The sequence below is a fragment of the Perna viridis genome, chromosome 6, assembly GCF_037379345.1.
Source record: "Perna viridis isolate PV_CMFRI_1.1 ecotype Kerala chromosome 6, ASM3737934v1, whole genome shotgun sequence".
Classification (NCBI taxonomy): Eukaryota; Metazoa; Mollusca; class Bivalvia; order Mytilida; family Mytilidae; genus Perna; species Perna viridis.
The window spans coordinates 36,607,392-36,614,330 of NC_142450.1; positions in this window are offsets into that span (position 1 = coordinate 36,607,392).

The following is a 6,939-nucleotide window of genomic DNA, read 5'->3' on the forward strand; positions in this document are numbered from 1 at the left end:
TCTTGTTTGTAAAAAGTTAGGGAAACAATGTTTCAGACAGCCATTTCATGGTTGTACATACACCTGATAAGCTTTATTTTCATTGTAATTACCGAAATCTTCACCTGATTTCCTGTAGTTCAAAGAGTGCAACTTGGCAACACATGATATTTGAGACTAAAGTCTATGTTAAAACGTATTTTGGGTCATTTCCAGGACTCCTTCCATTACATGTACTCCTCCATCTAGTAAAAATACGGCCTATATCAAAAGTCGCTAAATACTGAAATAATATAAATGCAAGTATGTAAAGTATGACCTTGTTTAAACAAAAGCATTTTGTTCGAAAAAAAAATTCGGTAACACATTTTAATTATTATCTAAATTATAATCACTTTCAGTCGGGAATATCCAATTCATAATTATGCAATGTTCCTCGATTTGAAAAAAAAAGATTAAATAAAATGAAGGCAAGAAATCTTTTCTTCAAGTTAATTACGTCACGACATTTGTGGCTCGGACCCATTGTATTGTGGGCATGCGCGATTAAAATGGCAGTAAAATTTAAACAGAGAAAAAAATATCGCGAAAATTGTAAATAATTTATAGTGAAAGACATTGTTATGGATTAATATTTATATGAAGTGATGACCAAAAAGCGGAAGAAGAAGATACATAACGACAGAGGAAACATTACAAGCGGGAGCTCGAGTTCTGATCAACAAAAACCACCGGCTAAAACAAATAAAGGAAACAAAGGAAAGTGTCAAGAAAACGATAAGGTACTTTTATCGAAGACAATTAGTGAAGCATTAGCCTGTGTAAACGGTGAAAACCGTTCACATTACGATCAATACACCATGAATTCAGGTTTTCAGTGTACAAGTTCGCCCATACATTCGAATGTTTCATATCAACCGTATCCACAGTTTCCACAATTTCCAAGCACTCCCCCGCCGCCTCCCCCTCGACCACCAATATCGCTCGGGATCGAAACATTACTTTTAGAGATGAATGATAGAGTGAAAGGGGTCGAAAATAAACTGACAAAACTCGATTCAATAGAGCAACGTATAAATACTGTTGACACGAAATTCAAAAACGTTGAAAAAGAGTTGACTCAATGTAAGGACAGAATACGTACTCTAGAAGAGAGCGCCCAGTTTTTGTCAAATGTCCATGATGAGTAAAAATCGATCAAAAGTAAACTAGATAATCTAACGAAGGCAATAGAATCAAACAAATGCATGAATAAAGATGTTGAATATGTCAAAGATAGACTTGTCGATGTTGAAATGCAACATTTTAAGAACAATTTACTTTTTTTCGGTATAGTCGAAAAACCGATGACGAGCGACGTTATGGACACGAACGAGAGCGAGGAGAAGAGAGATGCCACGGAGATAGGTAACACACAAGCAGAAAGACCACAAACCGAAAATCGAATTCAAAAGGAAAAAACCGATGAAAACTGTGTTGAGCAAATTCTCGATTTTTGCGAAAATATGCTAAAGATTAAAAACGCGAAAAACGCGTTACGCATCGAAAGTGCCTTCCGACTAGGGAAGAAGAAAACGAATGCAGAAAAGCCCAGGCCAATTGTCGTGAAATTCGATTCATTAACTGATAGAGACTTAGTTAGCAAAGTGTCAAATCGTTTAAAAGGCTCTAAACTTGGGATCAGTCCGCAATATCCACCCGAGGTTCTAGAAAAAAAGGAAAAAACTTCTTCCTATATTGTTTCAGAAGCGACGGGAAAAAATTAAGGCGTATCTTGTGGACGACAAGTTGTTCGTGGAAGGAAAGTTATGGGAGGGATAGGAAGTTGCGGAGGGTGACCAAAGTGAAATCTATAATTCAAAGATTAAAATTTGTTCATGGAATATTTCGAAGGGCCTGGTTAAAAAACTCGCTAGTGTGGAATTCATAGATATATTGCGCAATAATGATATAGTATGTTTTAATGAATGCTGGGTTAAATGTCCTAAAGAATTTGATATAGATGGTTATGAAAAGAAATACGTGGCCAGACAAAAGTGCAACGGAGGTGGTGTTATTGTATTCTATAAAAAATGGTTAAATCCATATTTAAAATTCGAAAATTGCTGTGTTGATTGCATGATATGGTTTAGAATTGATCAAAATGTAATGTATGATGGTAAAGATTTATACTTTTGTGCAATTTATATGCCTCCTAACAAAAACATTTATTATACGAAATACAAAATAGACGTTTTCGACGCTTTAAAAGAACAGATTGAACATTATTCAGCCCTAGGGAACATAGCCGTTATGGGTGATTTAAACGGACGAGTTGGTAACAAGCCGGACTTTATTGTGCAGGACAATCTGAATATAGATATAGTTAATAGGATCGAAGATCTAATTGATTACGATAATGAACCTTTAAATGATAGAACAACAGAGGACCTTAAACCACCCAATACATTCGGTCGCCGTGTATTAGATTTGTGTGTATCTACTGGATTAAGAATATGTAACGGACGATTTGGAGATCAAAGTTCAAAGTATACATTTCAAAACAAAAATGGATGTAGCATTATTGATTATATGTTATTATCTAATAATGGATTTTCTATTGTAGACAACTTGATTGTTGGAGATTTTAATACCTTTTCTTGTCATGCTCCGCTTTTGGTAGATTTGAAATTGAAAATTTTCGTTCCTAAACCAAAGTGTTCATGTAAAACGATAAATTATGATACGATACGATGGAATGACGAGTCGAGGGAGGAAATAAACCATGATCTTTTGGCAAACGCTCACAAGTTTGATGAACTGTGTCAAAGTATATCTCCTGATCCTGATAAAATCGATGACGCTGTATCGAATATGACTGAACTCTTATGTGATGGTTTTGAAAAATTTACAAAAACAAACGAATGGCGTACTGTTAAATGTGATAACTGTGCTAACGCTAACTCATCATGTAATATGAAACGTGATAAACCGTGGATAACAGACGAGTGTAAAGAACTCTATATAAACTATATAAGTGCACTGAAAAGATTCAACGCAAATCGTTCAAATGAAAACAGACTTAAAATGAATTTAGAAAAACAAAAATATAAGACTATGGAGAATAAATTAAAACGACGTTATAAAAACGGACAAGGTGATATGTTTCAAAAGATGAAGAAGATCAACCCAAAACGATTCTACGGTAAATTTAAAAAACGGAAGAAGCGTATTAATAACGATTTATCAACAGATCAGTTTGTGAAACATTTTAAAAAACTGATGACTTTAAGTGATGAAGATAATCCTGAAAGCGGTAACACTGATAATACATGTATTTATGATGAATTGGACATGCCTTTCACCAGTAAGGAATTAGAAGAGAGTGTGAAAAGATTGAATACAAATAAAACTCCAGGTGTAGATAATATTTTGAATGAATACATTTTAAATAGTAAACCCGTAATATTACCAGTTTTGTGTAAACTATTTAACGCTATTCTTGAAACTAGACATTTTCCTGAACTTTGGGTAAAATGTGCAATAGTACCTATTTTTAAGAAGGGTGATGCTAATGACCCGAGAAATTACAGAGGCATATCGCTGGTGTCAAACTTAGGTAAACTGTTTACTTCTATAATAAATGCAAGACTTACTAAGTGGAGTGAAGAACAGTGTACTCACTGATGTGCAGTTTGGATTTAGACCGGGGTATGGTACCCACGACGCAATATTTGCTCTACATTCCATCGTATCTAAATCTTTAAGAAACAAAAAAGTTTGTATTGTTGTTTCATTGACTACAAAAAAGCCTTTGATAGTGTTAACCATTCAAAATTATGGCTCAAATTATCTAGATCAGGTATAACTGGTAAATTGTTAGATTTAATCAAATCCATGTATGCAAATTTGAAGTCATGTGCTAAACATAACGGTACTTTTTCCGAATTCTTTGAGTGTAATGTTGGCTTAATGCAAGGGGAGTCTTTATCACCTTTTTATATGCATTGTATGTAAACGATATTGAAATAGAATTAATAAAACAAGATTGTATTCCATACGAGTTGCAAGCTCTTAGTCTATATCTACTAATGTATGCTGATGATACAGTGATTTTTAGCGAAAGTAAAAAAGAGTTGCAAAAAATGATTGATGTCATTAATACATGTTCAAACCAATACAACTTGTATGTTAATTTATTAAAGACTAAAATTGTTGTATTTAGACATCGAGGTATTGTCAAGACTGAAGAAAAATGGTTCATAGATAGAAAACCTATTGAAATCTGTGATGAATTTGTATATCTTGGAATTATGTTGAAATATAATGGTAATTTTACTGAAAGTCAAAAATTATTGTCTGATCAAGGACGGAAAGCTGTTTATCATTTATTCAGCAAGGTACACGATGACTATTTCAACACAGAGACAATGTTGTCCTTATTTGATACATATGTAACACCTATTTTGAATTACGGTAGTGAGGTATGGGGTAATCATAAAGCTTTAGATATAGAAAAACTCCATTTGCATTATTTGAAAAGAGTTTTAAAAGTAAAGAAAAGTGTGAAACCAACTCTCTTATAGCAGTGCGTCATCTGTAATTTTCAGTAAAGCAAACAACCTAGGGCGTAGTTCGAGGTGTGCCAGATGTTTGGTGCGATGTGGAACGATTTGTGTTAACAATTTGAAAAAATAAATGAAAAGCAACCATTTTGTCTAAATACCGACAGTATAATAGAGAAATCTTCATATACTAATTTGAAATCCTATCGGTCATTGATAAAGAAAATCCTATCGGTCATTGATAAAGAAACGAATCTTCATCAAATGGTAACTTTGAAAAAGAAAAAAAAACAAACTCGACTCTGACTATGAAACTTAAGACTGTTCTTACATGTACCAAACTTCCCTTTCCGAACTGAAAGTATTATAGGTTATATATATCCTAACTAAGTACAAGATATAGAACAAAGTGATGAATCTTGGTCAAGCTTCAGGTGGAAACTCTATATAAGTTACATGGTGCATCTTGCTTATTACTTTTTTTCTTTTCTTTTTTTTTTAATAATAAACGAGCTACTAAAATATTCAAGAGGAGTAAGATGTAGAAAGGTATGGTCACACCCAACAAACTGCTATTACATAATTAATATGATAAAATAAAAACACAAATAAGCTTGTGCAGTTGCAGTGTTCAGGTCATAGTTTTCCTTTCCTCTTTGTCTACCCCGGACTTGACTTTTTATCAGCAACTCGGCGGGTGTTTGTAGAAAAAACAGAGGACGCTTACCCTACCGGTGCACCTGCTCCCAGTTTTTAGTGGAGTCCGAGTTGTTCATTTGCTTTTGTTACTTTGTATGTATGATTTTAGTTACTTTATGTTCTTTGTTGTGTATGTCTGTTTTCCATGTCTGGTCTTTGTCCCTGGATTTCATTCTTTTGATTACCGCTATAACCTTGGTTCCCTTGATTACTCTTTCGAATTGTGTAATTATGATAAATTCATATTCAAATGCAACAAACTATCATTTTATATCTTGGTTAGTGTATAAATATATACCGTTAGGCAAAGATCATTTTTATACTCAGCGGCGGGGACGGCGGGGATTATTTTGAAAAAAAATAAAATTCAAATTTGAGCTAAAAAAATATTTTACTCGACCATGGACAGAGAGCAAATTAGGATTTAATATTTCTCCCATTACTTAACAATGTAGATTTTCAAACATTTTATTAACTCCGGTTGCTGCTGAAAAGAAATTAACTCGGATAAAATCCTAGCCCCACCTCGACTAGACAATGGTTCGTACTTGCTATCACAAGAAGTTGTATCCCATGGGGTATAATTGCCTCGTCGTTTTGTTTTGAACAGATGAAAAGTGATGTCTTGACTATAAAATAGTAACACAAAGCTCAGTTTTAAATATTTAATTGTCATGTTCCTTGCTATTGAAATATTAATAGAATAAATAATTATCCTAGAATGAATGCATTTGTCATGATTATAGAACGTGAAAACTTCTGTTACAACTTTTGACATTCTAACAATTGGAATGTCAAAAGCCTTTGTTTCAAAATTTGAATGAAAATGAATAATTCATTCATTTTATGAACTTACAATGCACGAGCATGTTAAACAAATATTTTGCTTTCAAAGTCACAGATTTAGAGATAAATAAAGAGAAATAAAGGCAAAGAACAAGTCTTGATGTAAACATACAACGGAATTAGTTTTAGAAGACAACATGATCGGGAAGGAAGACCCGACGAAGGCTCTAATGGAAATGATCGTAAAGCAACGTGATCAGGATAAGTATTCAACTACGAAAACGAAGACTGGGTATATTTGTTTGATTGTTTGTTGGAGTTTAACGTTCGAGCAGCAATATTTCAGCTATATTCAGACGATGGACATGAAATTGATGATAAAATGAACAAGAAATGATGATGAAATGAAAAAGGGATGGGACACAAGGACAATGGGGTCAACAAATTTTGATTGCTACTGGAAATAGGGAGAGTTGGGTAGGGTCGGGCAATTTAGCCTCCTGTGGCGGAGCCCTATGGTTCCGGGAGAATACCACAGTAGGGTTCTTCCACGTGCGAGGAACGTGGCATCTTTCCCAACACGGTGCACCACTATGGTTTGCGGTCAGGTTTTCCGTATTATAGCCTGACAACCCCAGCATGTAACACGCCAGGGGTACCCCATTCCACCACCTGGGGCACACATCCCAGTTAAGACTGGGTATAAAAACACCATAAATAACCAAAATTAGCTAAGATAATAGACACCGAAACTAAAGAAAAAGAGCAACCCAAACTACTAAAAACCGGTAATATTGAACACGTGCACCAGTTGGGTTACTGTTCAACCATCAATTGTAGTAAGATATAATGAATGAGTGTTTTGAGAAAAAGCTTGCAAGTTTAATTGTGAAAATTAAGATGAGGAAGATAGTCAAACCAAACACTAAGG